Raw genomic sequence first — 15817 nt, 5'->3', positions numbered from 1 at the left:
CCTCCGTCCTATGCTGTGCCTTGTTGTGCTTTACTGTGGTATGGTCTGTCATGCTGTGCTGTACAGTACCATCATATCATGCTGAGCTGGAAAGTGATTTTCCATAGCGCTGCGCCATATCTTTGCTGTGCTGTCCCATGCCGTTCGCTACTCGAAAACTGAGGACGCAGGCATTGCAGCAGTGCTCAGTTCCACACGCTTCGGTGATCGCAACTATAAACTTCTTTGATGAGCAGTTTGGAGCCACGCCATCACCATTTGAGAGTCCTGGAAACTGTTTAACAGCAACTCTGACTCAGTGAACCATCCACAGCATTGGAAATACACAGGCAGTGGCAAAGTGTTGAGAATATATTTTTTTAATTGTGTGTACAAGGAAAGTATTGTTATACTAATGCTGTTTGGCTGTTTGTTTCACAGCAGTGCAACTAATTGAGCATCGAAGCTTTGAGTGACAGCTGCTGGCTTGACATTGTTTACTGAGAAACCGGCATGGCTAAAGTGTTCCTCTAATTTGTCCATCTCCTACATACCATTCATCTATCTTTATATAATTGTTTAAACGTAAAGGATGCATTTGAGCACATCTGCATTATTTAGTCAGGGCATGTTTCAATAAATCAAACGATTTCTTTTGTCTTTCTTTGTCCTCCTAATGGATTTGAGGAGGACAGTAGAGTGCTGGTATGCTTTCACTGAATCATCACTTTCTAATTTGGGAAGCAACACATCTGCTACTAATTAACGAGACTGATTGGATCAAGGCTTTCACGGGCACACACATGGGTGCAGAGACAGACGCACAAATTCAAACACACTCACATGGGATAATTTCAGAGAGCAAGAAGCCCCTCGAGTTTGTTTGGGTTTTTTTGATTGTTTTTCTTCCAGTGTCTGTGCCTTTGATGGTGAATGTATCAGTGACATGGATGCGGTGTGTTTTTACTCCCATCGCTGGCTGAATGGCCCTTTCTAGAGCCAGTGTTTGGTTTGTTCTTTTTGGGCTACTATAGAAACAACATGGCAGACTCCACAGAGGAGGATCTGCTTATTCTAAGGTAACAAAAACATAACACTTCTTAGTTTCGGGAGATTATAAACTATGAAAACATAATATTAGCATCATATTTCATACAAACTGCACCTTTAACACGACAGCGTATGGTCAGCATGGAAGGACAATAATGTATGCTGCAATAACAATCAAGATTGGGAATGAGAAGGTTTTATTATGTATTTATTAGATGTCTGAACCTAATTATTAGCAGTATTGCTCATTTCCATGACCTCAAAATCTTCTAAAAGCCAATATCTTGCAAAGCTAAACTGCTTTACAGGGAATCAGAAGTCTTAGTGGCATAACAGAGAGAAGTTATTGGATTAATCATCAATTATGGATGACCTTCACATATTTTACTCAGACAGCTGGATTATTTTTGCTACATTTTGACTAGATTAACTTGTTTCAAGTGAAAATATTGATAATACTTTTTCTCTGATTCACTGTGGTTTTGATATTTGTCCCCTTACCCCCTTGAACTCACTACTGACATCATTAAGTGTGTTTTACAGGAGACCATCTTGCAATTGGATCAATCCAGCCTCAATACAGTGATCAGCGACTCTGGTGGCAGTTTAAAGTTTTATAGCAAGACTCAGGTTGACATTTGAATATGGATTTTCAAGGTGGTCAGAAAATAGATAGAGAAAAGAAGTTTAGTTACCAATACTTGTACAGGCAGTCATGCATCATCCTTAATTCTCCCCCTCAGTTTTTACTCTTAGGAGATATCTTTTCATAAACAAGCAGTAATTGGTCTGTTCCTCCGGACCTTTGTCTGGACTATCTGTGTGTACTGTCCATGTTCAGTGCGAACCGAGAGTTGAAGGCTGGAACCCACTGGCTCTCAGTGACATGTTTTTGTGACATGGCCTTATTCTTTCACACAAAAACAGCTCCTTTGGCTGCTTGAGTTGGTAAGGGCAAAAAGGTCAACAATTGCCAATACAGCCACTTAAAGCAAGTGTCAGCCAGGGCCGTAAAGCAGAGGGCCAGTGGCCCCTTCCTTACTTCCTACACTCCTTTTGGTTTCCTTGCTCTGAACCACACCCATCTTTAAACTCAGCCTTCATTGTGATTTCATCTAATACGTCTGTGACTCTATCGCATCGACAAGAATCTGTCCAGACAGACATATAATCACGTGTCAAAATATCAAAACAGCTTCTGTGGTGATCTCCCTACAATAGATGTCTCTAGGACCACTTTTTGCCATGATAACAGACAGACAGACACACACACACACACACACACACACACACACACACACACACACACACACACACACACACACACACACACACACACACACACACACAAACGATACCAGCTGGTAATTAACACAAACTTGCCATCTCATGCATATGGACTCGGTTTTATTGCTGTCTTACCTCTGTCTGGTGTTTGCTCATGTCCATTTTGATTATTTTCTTATCTGGCACACATTCACACTCACATACAGATTGTTTTCTTGACACATACACAAACACTCTGGGAAAACATCTTTATACACACCTTGTTATCAGACTGAGTGCTTTAAAAGCTTTACCTGATGCACAATGTCTCTCACATTGCAAATATATAACTATTACCTAAATGCACACACACACAGGTTATCTGATGACTACACCAATATACAAGGAACATTTTCAAGAAACATACATACATTTGGTATTATTCTATCAGGGTAGCTCCACAAGCTAAAAGTGTTTATTTCACAGTTTCCAGTTTTCTGTCTCTCAAATTTTTGTTCTTCATATTTACTCTTTACTTTTTTTTCCAGGGCGCTCACTCTTCTCTCCTTGTTTTGTCTTTTGTTTTCCTCCTCGTATTTTCATTATTGTATCCTCAGTAGCTCTACATGTGTTGTGCATATCTAATTCCCCAACACAGCAAACAAGCAGTAATGATGACAGAATAAAAAAAAATATCTTAAAAAAATCAATCAAAGTAAACCAGTCCCATATCTGTTAAGCACTTTTCAAACCCCATGTTTGATTGAACTTTGAGTGGAAGCTTTGGGGTAAAATGTCAAACTTTAATTAAAGTAAACTGTATGTGATTCGGTTTGTTATTGAGCACACTGTGACCTGACACATTTACTGTTTTTCATGTTTAATTTGAATCTTATCTCTCCACAGTTTTGGTGTCACATATTTAATGAAATTTTCATGACATCTATTTACTGTGTGAATATGCAAGGTTAAAGCATTCTCCTGCATGTTTACTATCTGCCAACTGATTTATATAGAATACCTTCTTGGCAAAACTACTTTTGGGCATACAACAAAAGTGCATTTTATTTCAAGATTAGCATCATGTCAAAAGTAAAAAAAAGTAAAAATATCTCCTTTTTTTCTATTTCTAAAAACTGGTAAAAAAAAACAAAACACATTTGTTAAATGCGGAGTGTGTAGGATTTTGTGGCATCTAGCTATGATGGTTGCAACCAGCTGAAACTTCTCCTATGTGCCATGTGAACTCCAGGTTAGGATTCCTTAAGTGTTCATTGCTCAGGAGGTTTTTAACAGGAACTGATTTGTCCATTCTGGGCTACTGTAGAAACATGCTGTGCAACATGGCTGACTCTGTGGATGAGGACATGCTCCCTATGTAGATATATGTAAATAGCACATTCTAAACTAAACTAATTCTTGAAATTAGTCTTATTTTCAGGTGATTGTGGACCAAAGAAAACTTATTACATTATAGTCCATTTCCACCAGTATATCCTCCTGGGGCTGTATTCATAAAACTAACATAAAGACTGGCTCCTAGTGACAAAAATCTAAGTACATTTGTGGAATTGTGTAGTCTTCTAAGAATTTCTTCAAAGCATCTTTCCCTTTAAGAGAGTAAAGAGAGTGAAGGAGAAAATGACAGAATGTCAAAGAGGTTGGAGAAATATTCCCACTAGATGACAATGAGTTAATGCAATGCTACAAATTACATTGTGGAGGCATAATGTTTGTGGTTGATCTCAATAAAGATGTGCTCACATCTCCCAAAGCAACGATGTAATGCCAAAAATAAACTGATCACAATGCTAACATATTTGCCAGCATTGTGATCACACAAAAAGCGCTCTTGCAGCCCCATATTGTTACACAATTCATTTTATTTGCACTGGGTTTCAACACTTTCAGATTCACAAAAAGGCATGTTTGTGACAAACAATCACATCTGTTAAAATAATGTTTCATAACTCAAAACAGGATCCCCTCCTTGCTCGGAGTAGCTCTGAGGACTCCTTGCTAGAAATTTTTAGGCTACATTAGGAGCTCTCTGAGAGCGAAACCTACACACTGGATCTTAAAGTTAAAATAAAGGTCACTAAAAACACTGCTGTTAATCTTATACTAAATGTGTGTTCAAAGAAAATGTGTTTGTAATTTAGAACGTCACACATATCTCAATTCATGCATATAGGCACACATGATCAGTTTACTTTGTTCTGAGAAAAATAATTTGAGCCACAAACTGACTAGAGTCACTCACTGACAATGAATACAGAGAAACTTACTCAAGCTTAATGACTTTTTCTTTCCAAATACAATAACATGTTACCGGTAACCTACACTGGATTGTGAGCACACTGTCATATGCTGGACAACGTCCAGAATTCAGAATAAAAAGAAGAAAGAAGTATTCTCTCTCTCTCTCTCTCTCCTCCTCCTCCTCCTCTCTCTGATGGTCTTTCTCCAGCTGTCACTCAGTCATGCTCTCTCTATTGACTTTTCCTCTCCTCTTTGTCTTCTTCCCATCACTCTTTCCCCGCCTGAGCCCCAGGAGAAATAGACATTCACAAACTCCATCTCCTCTCTCCAACTCTCCTGTCCTCAATTTACTGATCTCTCAGTCTATCTCTATATCTAACTCCCACACGTCACCCTCACAACATCTCTCCCCCTCCCCTTCATCAGATTCAAAATCAATGCTGCTTAAGAACAGCAATGCCAAAGTGTTATGCACAAGATTTAAAGCTGTAAGTATAATAATTCAGAAGATATTACTGTAGACTTCCATATGTTATATAAATCTCACTCTCTCTTTCTCTGCCTGTCTCTGCTCCACCCCTCTCTCTACTTTCAGGAGTAATGAATGATCATGTTGTGGTATTGTCAGGGTCTCTACTGCTCTCTCCGCCACCGCACTCCCCCGTCCGTCTCCCTGTCTACATCAACGTGGTGATAGAGAGCCATGATTTAGCAGCCTTTCTCTCTCTTTTTCTCTGTCAGTCTATGTTGCTCCGTCTTGCTCTGTCCTTCTCTCTCTCTCTCTGTCTGTCCCACCACTAATAGATGGCCATGGTGGGACGGATGTGTCAGGAGAGGCATTCGTGTTGGCTCCATTAAACTGTAACCTTGATACTTTGAAGGACGATGCTATAACATCTCTGTCCCTCACTCAGATTCTCTCACAGAAATAAACAGGTAGCCTGGGAGCTTGTTTCACTTTGTTGTTACATCATAGATTTCCTAAAAACTTGTCTTTCGACTATAAAAATGTAAACACTAATTTATAAGAAATTAGGGGAAAGCAGGGATGGTTGTAACATGGGATAGTTGTATCACTTTCAATTTCTCCAAACAGAGAAAGCTTTGAATCAACTGATTCACTCTGCACATGCTTTTCTTAGTCCTTATTCTTTTTGTGAGGAATTGGCATCCTATGGTAGACTCAGCAAAGTTTATTAAAAAAAAAAATAACATAAGAACATTTTTGTTAAATTCATTTTGTAATAGCATACCCTGCTTTGTAGCTGGTAGCTATTAGGTAGGCTAGTTCGAAGTTAGATGTAAAATGTCAAAACCTAACCCAAGCAATATTTAAATACAGGCTTGTCTCACCCACACCCACAAACACACACAAACACACACATACAAGAGCAAGCGCAAACACACACAATTAACGTGTTAAAAAGTGTTGAATAAAACATTTTCAATGTCTGAAGTTTTTGTCAATTTGTCAAGACAGAGTTAACAGCTACACCGTTTAAAAGCAAACACATGTAACTATGTATCACAGTTTGAACGCACTGGCATGAAAGAGCTCTAAGATACACACAAAAATGTCCCAATCATGACCAGTCTACCATAAATTACTTTACTAATAACTATAGTAGAAGTAATGTGTTACAGTACTTGATACACTACTTTTCTCCTTCACTCACTCCAATTTGGTCAATGGCACCATCCATTTGAACCCAAAGTTGCCACCACTGATCACCATCAATAGTAAACTAATCATCTAGCTTACACATAGTGAAGCAGCTGGCTAATCCAGCAAAGCAGACACAACATGTAGATCCTCCAAAAAAAAAACTGAGACGGTATGGTGGCTGTGCTTGTGGTGCTGTCATTGGGCCACTGTATTGGTTTTTTTTCCCAATTTAATCTCACTTTAATTTAGTGCTGTGACACTGCTGGAAAGATGTTTGGGTGAAGTGGTGGGTCAGTGCGATGTCTTTTTATTTCTTCATAAACCAACATGGTGCTTCAAACGTGGAAGCTGATGGCTCTTGTCTAGATCATTGGTTAGCTGCGTGTGTTTTCTATTTCACTTGTATGGGACACAGGCAAGTGTGTTGGGCAATATGGAGGGAGTGAGGAGCTGTCAAAAAAAACAATCAGACTGTACCATCCAGCAGCACTCTTTCAAAATAGAAAGTACCAGTGAAATATTCTTTGAAACAGATTGAAGTGAAAAGATACTGGTTTTGATCATTGCATTGGTTCAAGTTTTATTCTGCTATGTAAGAAATATGAAAAAAAAAAAAAAAAAAAACTGAATTCTTGTCATACATAATTTCTCTCCCAGACTAGGTTGAGTGTTGCCAAGGCTGACTGATTGATGGTGGTAGTCTAACAATTTTAAGGAAATAAACTGTTTTATGGGCACTAAGATTTAAAATGTTGACCTTTTGTGCTTTGAAATGCAATGGTCTGAAGGCCTCGTCTAGTCCTATATTCTATATCCACTGGATGATTTGTCTGTATTAACACGAGTCCCCTCTGTTTCAACTCCAGTCTGCATTTGCAAATGAGAGTGTGTTGTGACATGAATAGGCTTAATATATCTCCATAGAAGATAATAAAGATGAGTGTGCGCTTCACCAGTAAAGTCGATGAACTGGCTTCTCTCCTGATATTCACCTCTAATCCTCTCTGTGAAACAAGCTTGTAGGCATCTTGATGAAACACTTACCTGGGGCATTAACTAATCAATGCCAATCAATGACTTGATTGGGCGATGGATCAAATGTCACCCCGAGACACTGATCTCATGATCGGCCTATTGATTGATTGGTTCATTGACTGGTTGGTTAATTTTAAACTGACAAGGGCAGAGAGGCTGTAGGGAGTACATAGGGTGTTGATGTGTGATTGTCACATGAAGAAAATGTGTGTGTGCTTAGCAGACATACACACATGCACTAAAATTATATAGGATGTTTATAATATGATTATTAGAGAAAAAAATCTGCCAATCCTCACATCAACTGTTTCCAAAAGCTGAATATGACAACAACAGGTACTACATGGAAACTCCCTGAGATAGCAATAACAACTATAAAAACAAAAGCGTGCAGTGCCCAACTTATCAAATATTGCTTTTGATACCATTAATAATGTACAGCAAGATTCACAGCACTGATCATACATGACGGTGAGAGACAAAAAATAGGGGGGGAAATGAGGAAGCTTACATGATAATAAAAAACAAGTTGTCACACAATGCATTTCCATGACTTTTCCAAAGCTTTAAATAACTTTTACTATTTCCTTGACTTTTCCAGGCCTGGAAAAATTGACTGTGAAATTCCATGACGTGTTCTCTACACGGACTGCTTGCATGCAGCTTAAATGTGTTTGATAAATACTACTCAGACTCAAATGGAAACCAGCAGGTTTCTGATACCAAAATGTTATCCTGCTGCCTACAGTTTCTAATCAAAAATACCTATATGTTGTTACAGATTAGGTCCATTAGAACAGCAGGGATCGACTGTAAAAGACTTCTCCAGCAGGGACCCACCAACAACATGTCAAGAAAGGCTGTGGGACTCAATTTGTCAAACATGGCAATTGTACATGAATTTTAGATTTGTTGATTAAAATTACCTATGTTACTGCTGCATAGTGCTTCGAATATACTGGTTAAGTCATATGTGTTGATGATATTTCTGTTCATTTGTATACTCAGTTTTTAAGACAATTCCTCTAGCAGTAATAATGTGTGGCCCATCTTCCTGTCTTTCTCTTGTCATCTTCTGAATACGCTTCTTTTCTTTGTTAATCTCATGATCTTGATTTTTACAACTCATTTTTCCTGTTTTCCTCTAATCACTATCCATCCCTAGTACTCCTCTCTCCAAGGACCAAAAACACTTGTCCAGTTTAGAAATCACTCAACCAGTTTAGTGAACAGTGTCCTTTTGAACTCTTCCTTTACTCATGCCTCCTCTCCAAAATTGGTAACTTGTGGAGAAAAAAAGAAAAGAGAAAGACAAACTCAACAACAAAAACAGCTTAAAAAGCAGAGTGACAGGCCTGCACACAGATGCATGCTCGACTTATTGTCAACTATTTTGTGATGTTGATCCACAAAGAGCGCAGTCACGCAGAGAAATGATAAGAAACAAACTGTTGAAGGTTCAGGAGGGGAGAGACAGTGATGAGGGAGATGGTGATGAGTGTGTGTGTGTGTGTGTGTGTGTGTGTGTGTGTGTGTGTGTGTGTGTGTGTGTCAGAAAAAGAGAGGGAATAACATGGATGTGAGATAAGTGTGTTTACGTGTGTGTGTGCGTGTGTGTGTGTGTGTGTAAGAGAGCAAGAGAGTTAGAGTGAGAGAGATCAGGGCATGTTGAGAAGAGCTTTTGGCTTTTCTCTCAGAGGATAAAGCTTGTTCCGGCCTTGTGCTGCTGAGTCCCGCTGAAGCTCTGTCCATGGTGCTGAATCGGCTGGAGGGTCTTCCGCCTCTCTTTATCTCCCTCCCTCTCTTCCTCTCTAACACTTTCTCTCCTCCTCTTGTCTTTATCTTTTGTGTCCTCTGATTGTCTTCTCTATCTCTCCCCTTCAACTTCACAGACGCTTTATTGTTATGAAACACAGCGTGTTGCCACGGCAGTGTCAACTCATTCAGGATTGAAATGGCAGTAGTCAAACACCATAGAGCAGCAACTAATACACAATGAAATACAAAAATGAGATAAAAAATACAAAACAGCTATAAATAGGCAATTGTTTTTTAAAAAATACTTTTTTTTGTTTGTTTTTATGCATGGTATCCATTGAAATTGTATTCTTCTGTAGGGCTTTAGCTAAAGAAGTCTAAAGACAAAAACTGCCCTCAGCAGAAAAATGACAGCACTGGTAATTTATTCAAATGTCTAAGCCACAATATATTTACATTTACCTCACAAGGCTTTTGTTTTTACTTACAAGGACCTCTTGTGAACTCTTCAGTTGTTTCAAGGAAGCAAAGGCTGAAGTAGCTATTACACCACCACATACCCTCTTAAAGAGGCCCCAGGGTGGATGGTTGGGTCACACATCACTATGACATGGGAGACCAGTGTTTATCTTTTTCCGACTAAAGTCAGTAGACTAGGAAGAAAGACACTATATAAATATAGGAATTTTAACTTAACTTTTCTTAACCATATCCAAGAATACTCCCTAATCTTAAGTAAGTATCTGTTCTACCTTAACTTTATCAACAGTCACAGTGACTAACTAGAAATGGTTCACATGGATTGTTCTGACAGGCAGGGGCAAAAAAACTGTTATGTTGTTCAACTTGAAAGAGACAGAAAACTACATTTTATAATAACAGTGTTGTCTAAAAAAATATATCAGATAATCAGAAAAAAATGCCCATCAGCATTTCCCAAATAAGCCCCAGGTGGTCTCAAAATTGCTGGTTTTGTCCACCCAACAGTCCAACACCTAAATATGCTTAATTTACAATGATACCAAACAGAAACAAACAAGCACATCCTCTCATTTAAAACATGGTGTTTGATTTTTTTGTTTGACAAATGTCTTTAGATTCCTCAACTAATCGCTCATACTAATTGCCTAATCAACTAATTATGTGCTAAAGACTTGACTGGAACATATATTTCTATGGGTTTTGGGGGGAAAAAGTACATGTTTGCTTGAATCAGGAAACGTTAACATCTTTGACTCCTTCAAAAGGAAGCCCCCTCACCTTTTCCTCTGAGCAGTGTGATCACAGCCTGTCTTCCAGTTCTGTATTCACTGACTGTATGTCCCTTCAGGGTTTATTAGTCACACTGGTCTGGTAGTCAGCCATGAGAAGCAGGCCTACTGTCTATTTTGGGATGAATGTGTCTCCAGTTTGCATCAGGATGGTGTTATTCTCTTAATGTTTGTCTTTTTCTTTGTTAAAATTTGCTTTTGGACAGATGCTGTAAAGGGCAGGCTTGGCTGAATGAAGCTGTAGGACCAGCTGGCTGATGAAGCCTTTGCTTTGGCCCTGTACAGCGTCGAGAAGCAAAGGTGCTGTTTGCTAAATGATGGTGAAATGAGATAAATCATGTTTGAATTTTATTAGAGGACGTTGACCAAATTATGCCCTGCTGCAGAGTCTTGAGGGCAGTAAAGATTTGCAAATTTTTACAAGCAACACTTCTCTCTTTGTATCTCCTTCACCCACTACTTTTTTTCTCTTATAAACTCAAATGGCTTAATTTGTATGTATTTGTATTTATATGGACCAATATTCATGCTGCTCTGATAAGACATCTCAGTGGGATTCTTAAATTCAGCAATGATTTTTTATTTGAGGTTCCCAAAATGAGCGAATTTTGTTTCTCCCTGGGGACACCCAGTCTAATTAAAACATTGCTACTCTATCAGAACCATCAGAAACAAGACCCATTTTCTTGTTCTGGCCAATAGTTAAAGATATGCTGCTGCAGGCTTATTTAAATCTCATCACAATTTGCCTTCAAATACCACCAGAAGTGACTTTAATGCATGTTGTTTCCCAAAATAAATCTCTAAACCCTCCACACCTCACATTTGTTCACCCCCACCCAACACACTCATGCACACATTTATTTTCTTTTATTAGACTGACCTTTAGCCCATATCGCCCAGAGGTGTTTCTACTTAGATTGAGGTTATAGAACACAAAGAAAAAATATCAGAGTTTTTATTTCCCTGGCCCCTGATCTCGGGCCATTCTCTTAATCTGTTTGTGTGGTTATTTCTGCCTTCCTCTGTCATTCTCTTTATCTCTTTATTACCCCCTGCCCTTCCAGCCCAACCACCACCAACAAGCCCAACCCTGAACTATATTGTGTTCTGCCAGCTGTGCACCATATAATTTGTCCCATCTCTTGCTAATCAGATAATTGTAGAACACTCACACTTTATAATCCATGAAATCCTGCAGAATCTGTAAAGTGAGCATATTAATCTGCTTCCCCTGAACTGCGGTATCGGATGCTCCGGTTATCTGTGTCAAAGAGGAAACCACATACCTCTGCATCAAAGGCAATGACCCCTAAACAGAGAGGTCTATGTCACATGTATTACTCATTTCATTCTGCTTACTGTTTAGCTGTCCATTGGGAGAAATCCTCCTCTCATCTACAGCCTCATATAGTGGTTATTACAAGGGTAAGTATGAATTTCTTTCCAGGGACAAATAACACCGCATCACAAATTAAACGTGTCAAAACAGGAACACATAGTTGCAAACTGATAATATGCAACCAGTCCATAATAAAAAAGTGAAAATCATCTGCAGCATATGCCACAAATACAGTTACCTAATACACACACCTTGGCTGTTAGAGAGCAAACAATTGTCTATCTACTGCCAGGAGCCGGTTAGCTTCACTTAGCATTAAGACAGGAATAAAGGGAGAAACAGCCAGCCTTAATCTTTCCAAAGGTAACAAAATCCACCTACACCTCTGAAAATGTCTGTCTGTAGCTTTACAGTATATCTACCATACAGACATGAGAGTGGTATCAATCTTCTCTGCCTCTCTGTAAGAAAGCAAATAAGCGTATTTTGCAAAAAATCAAATTATTGGTTTAAAATTAGAATATTGCTGCCCATTTTGCCCCTATTGGCAAACAGGAGTCCACCTAAGATAAGTTGCAGTTCAATCTATACATTATCATCCCAACTTGTCAAATATTGTCACTTTCACCTTTACATTTGATGCACTGGGTAGCCTATCCTCCTGCATCTGTTGTTGACATTCAGGGATGCTGTGTCCATTTATGCTTGTTATATGCATTGTGTTTGTCAACTACACATTTCTGTTTTTACGGGAAATGTACAGTTTCTGTTTTTTAGATGCATACAGTCTTTTTCAAATGCACATACAAAACTGGTAAGACATCTTGTACATACATATACTTCCTTGTGCAACACAAATCTGGGGTTTGTTGGACCCATCCACTTCCATTCCGTCCCACCCTGCCCCACTGCGTATCAAACCGCTGCAAAAGATGCTGTCAGTTGATGTTAGAAACTGACACTGCCAAGTGGCATATCATTATGAAAAATTGCCTTTTTGGTGTTTGATATCCAAATCACTGGCCAAGTGGCGGTATTTGAATGGGCTGGGAATGTTAATGGGCTGGTTTAATATCAAATTTTGAACAATAAACAGTGTGTGTTTGGGATATTACGAGGATTTTCATGGATATTTTTATACTTTTACCAGTAAAAACTTTCTGTGTGTTTTATCCCAATAGGGCTGGGGGATAAAACCAAATAGCATTAGCCTATTTTTTTTTTTTTAAATCAAATACCTCAATATTGATATGGCGATGTTACAGAGATGACCATAGGTGCTTTTACAAAATGTTTGCAGGATGAGTTTTTTCATAAATAATCATCATGTGGATGTAATTACTAAGTGGATAAAGGCAAATAATAAGGGGTACTGCGGGTAATAGAACAGCTGTAAGTCTGTTCCGAAAATTATATCACTTTACTGTAATGCAGCCTCTAAAACCAGGAAAAGACAACACAAAGACAGTATCCAAAATCTAAGATGATATCTAGTTTCATATCACAGTAGTGATATAATATCAATATATTTTCCAGCCCCAGATCCCAGGACATGCAGAGACGGCGTATATAAAAAAGAAATGAGCACTTTTGTGTTACCTGAAGAATAATAAGTGATCCCTAAAATCATAAAAAAGGAATTTGTGTACTTTTACCTAAGAACACGCATTCATTCCAACTGACCCCTTTAGGTCCCCGTCCCTCACTTTGAGAACCCCTGGCCGTGTCGATGTGTATTGCGTCTATTGATGGACCTAAACTCTACCGGCTACTTCTCCCAGGCTATGGCATCACGCACAGTCATCATAACGTTTCCGTCCGTTATTGCCAGCTTGTAATCCCGGAGCAGCGACTTGTCAATAGACAGATCAGGACACGGATACGGAGGGAAGGAGACAGACAGGAGAGGAGCGGGTAGGCGGATCGCCTCCCGGGACAAACCGCCGCACAGTGAGAAAGTAGCCGAACTGCAGGAGGGGACGGAGAGACTCACCGTGGCGGATCAGAGCGCTTTTTAACGGCAGGAGGGAAAAATACATGATTTTAGGCTGTTTTTCTACCGGAGTTTATGTTTTTTCTGACCTAAAACGCCTTTATCTATAGGCTGCCAACCTCCGGACAGCACGCGTTGTCCTGTGCTCTCTGTTTTTAGAGACCGACGCCGAGAGAAGAGAGAGGTCAAGACAAAGTCACTTCTGTGGCTGAAAAAAGGGGCAGACGACCATTTACCAAGCTCCTCTGATCCTGCAGTTTCTGTTCTTCACATATACACTCTTCATTTTCTTACATCGAGGCGGATAATCACCTAGAGGATTATTATTCTATAACCAAGAGAAGATCAGATGCAAAGTGCTGTGAATGAGTGAGATGTGTTGGTGCAGGAGTGACAGCTGCTGAATGGAGGAGCAAAGAGCATCTACAGGGGAGATTAGACCGGCTGAGTAGCCCAAAAACGACGACCGTGCCTGGTTTCAACGAGCACAGACACGCTTCCTCACCCTCCCTCTACTCTCTGGACACCGGATCCAAGCGATATTAACCCTTACCGGTTGGGTGTTTTCCTTTAAATAACCGATTAACGGAGTCTTAACGGAAACGCGGGGAGCTCATGTGGAGACCAAATGAGTGCGCAACGCGGCGGTGCGCCGGTTTAACGGCGCTTTGTCCACGCTCACAGCTCTGTCCTAGTGGATCAACGGCGGACACCGGATTGCTGTAGGTTATCGGCTGCCACCGGTAGTGTACCAGCACCACGCTTTTAATGCAAACTCAACGGGAGCTAAATTGAAACGCCTCTCTTGCCCCGCCACCTCTCCAACAAGAGCCCCGCAGCGCGACCAGCGTTGCGCGGTGCAAGAACCCCCCTACCAAAAAGAAGTGGATATGATTTCTTATGTGGTTCGAAGATTTATCTAACCAAGAGGAGGAATATTTAACCAATATTTGCTAAGTGGAGTTCTTCACCTGGTTTGACAAAGAGAGGGGGAGATAACCGGAGGAGAAACAGCCCAACCGGAGAGGAAGCGAGGGAGGCGCGCAGGTATGACTGCCTCTTTATCTACTTTTCTCGTCTGTCCGATAATCTCACTGTTTCCTCTCTCCTCTGCCGTCTCCATCAACCCGCTGCTTTCTGCGTCTTCACACTTATGTGTGCTACAACGTTTTTAAGAGGTTGATTTGTAATTTTAGGAGAACTGAATAGAGTACACACAGTGATGGATAAAGAGGACAAGAGGCAGATGGGGAGATAATGGCGCTGGTGTTTTCTCTCTCATACGATTTAGAGATGGTGATATCCTCTCTGTAGATTAAAGACGGGAGCGAGGGGGGTTGCTGAGAGGCTTGTAAGGCATGAGGAGTGCAAAGAAATAGGTCTGGAGTAGATGAGGAGATACAGTATGAGCAGAGGTAGCATGGGAAGATGAGGGGAGTCTGAGAGTTTAGAGGAGAAAGGGCGACGAGGGAAGGATGGATGGATATGGAAGAAAAACTGAAGGGAGGAGAAGGTCGCAGTTGATTAAATTCGGGGGGCGCCAGAGCTGGGGGAGCACAGACAGGGGGAGAAGTGAGACAGGAGGGACTTAAAGGGAGTTGTTAGGGGAAAGAGAGCAGAGGAGAGGGTGCTGTGATGGAATACAGAGAAGGAGCAGAGAGGAGATGGGCTGGCTGATAGGAGAGAGGTGTTCAGGGGGGAAAGGGAGAGGAGAGGACATAATGGCAGGTGAGAAGGAGGACTGCTGGAGAGGTGAATAGAGAAAATAGGAGAGGACAGGGGAAGGTAATGGAATGAAATAGATAGTGGAGCAGTCAGGTGGAAAACGACTAAGAAGATATAGGAGAGGGATGAGAAAAGATAGAAAGAGCAGGTGTTGCAGCTGGCATTAAAATGATCCCATAAGAAAGCTCTAACAGCAGCATGCTAGAGGCCAAGTGGAGAATACTCTAACAGTACTATGCTGTAGCTACTGTGTGGTATTATCCTCCTGCACCATGGAGACAGAAGGAGAGACACCGAGAGAGAGAGAGAGAGAGAGGAGGGGATGCCACAAAAAGCTGCACACAGCCAACAATTTAGTTTGCCGTGTCAGCTCATCAGCTCCTCTTTACCTGGTAAATTTTCTGGTCCCTAACTGCCCCATTTGCATTTTGATGGGCTTTTGCAATGGCTCTAAGCCACCGTAAAACACA

At 40.4% G+C, this 15817-nt stretch overlaps 2 protein-coding genes across 4 annotated transcripts in view; one reads left to right on the top strand and one right to left on the bottom strand.

Moving 5' to 3' along the window:
• The window catches only part of vps53 (VPS53 subunit of GARP complex), a 357717-nt gene that overhangs the window by 228460 nt on the left and 113440 nt on the right, over nt 1-15817 (bottom strand). The gene's annotated exons all lie outside the window — the stretch shown is intronic.
• The window catches only part of LOC121943434 (leucine-rich repeat and fibronectin type III domain-containing protein 1-like protein), a 218139-nt gene continuing 215705 nt past the window's right edge, over nt 13384-15817 (top strand). For 2 of the 3 annotated variants that reach the window (XM_042486956.2, XM_088078884.1), the window contains exon 1: nt 13385-14669. The gene's annotated coding sequence lies outside the window, so the exon portion shown is untranslated. Of the gene's footprint in view, nt 14670-15817 lie in introns of all 3 variants that reach the window. The other variant, XM_088078885.1, reaches the window with a different exon arrangement.

This window comes from Plectropomus leopardus, chromosome 6 (genome assembly GCF_026936395.1).
Source record: "Plectropomus leopardus strain MGB_pleo_1.0 chromosome 6, ASM2693639v1, whole genome shotgun sequence".
NCBI lineage: Eukaryota > Metazoa > Chordata > Actinopteri > Perciformes > Serranidae > Plectropomus > Plectropomus leopardus.
This window is presented reverse-complemented; position numbering and strand designations above follow the sequence as displayed.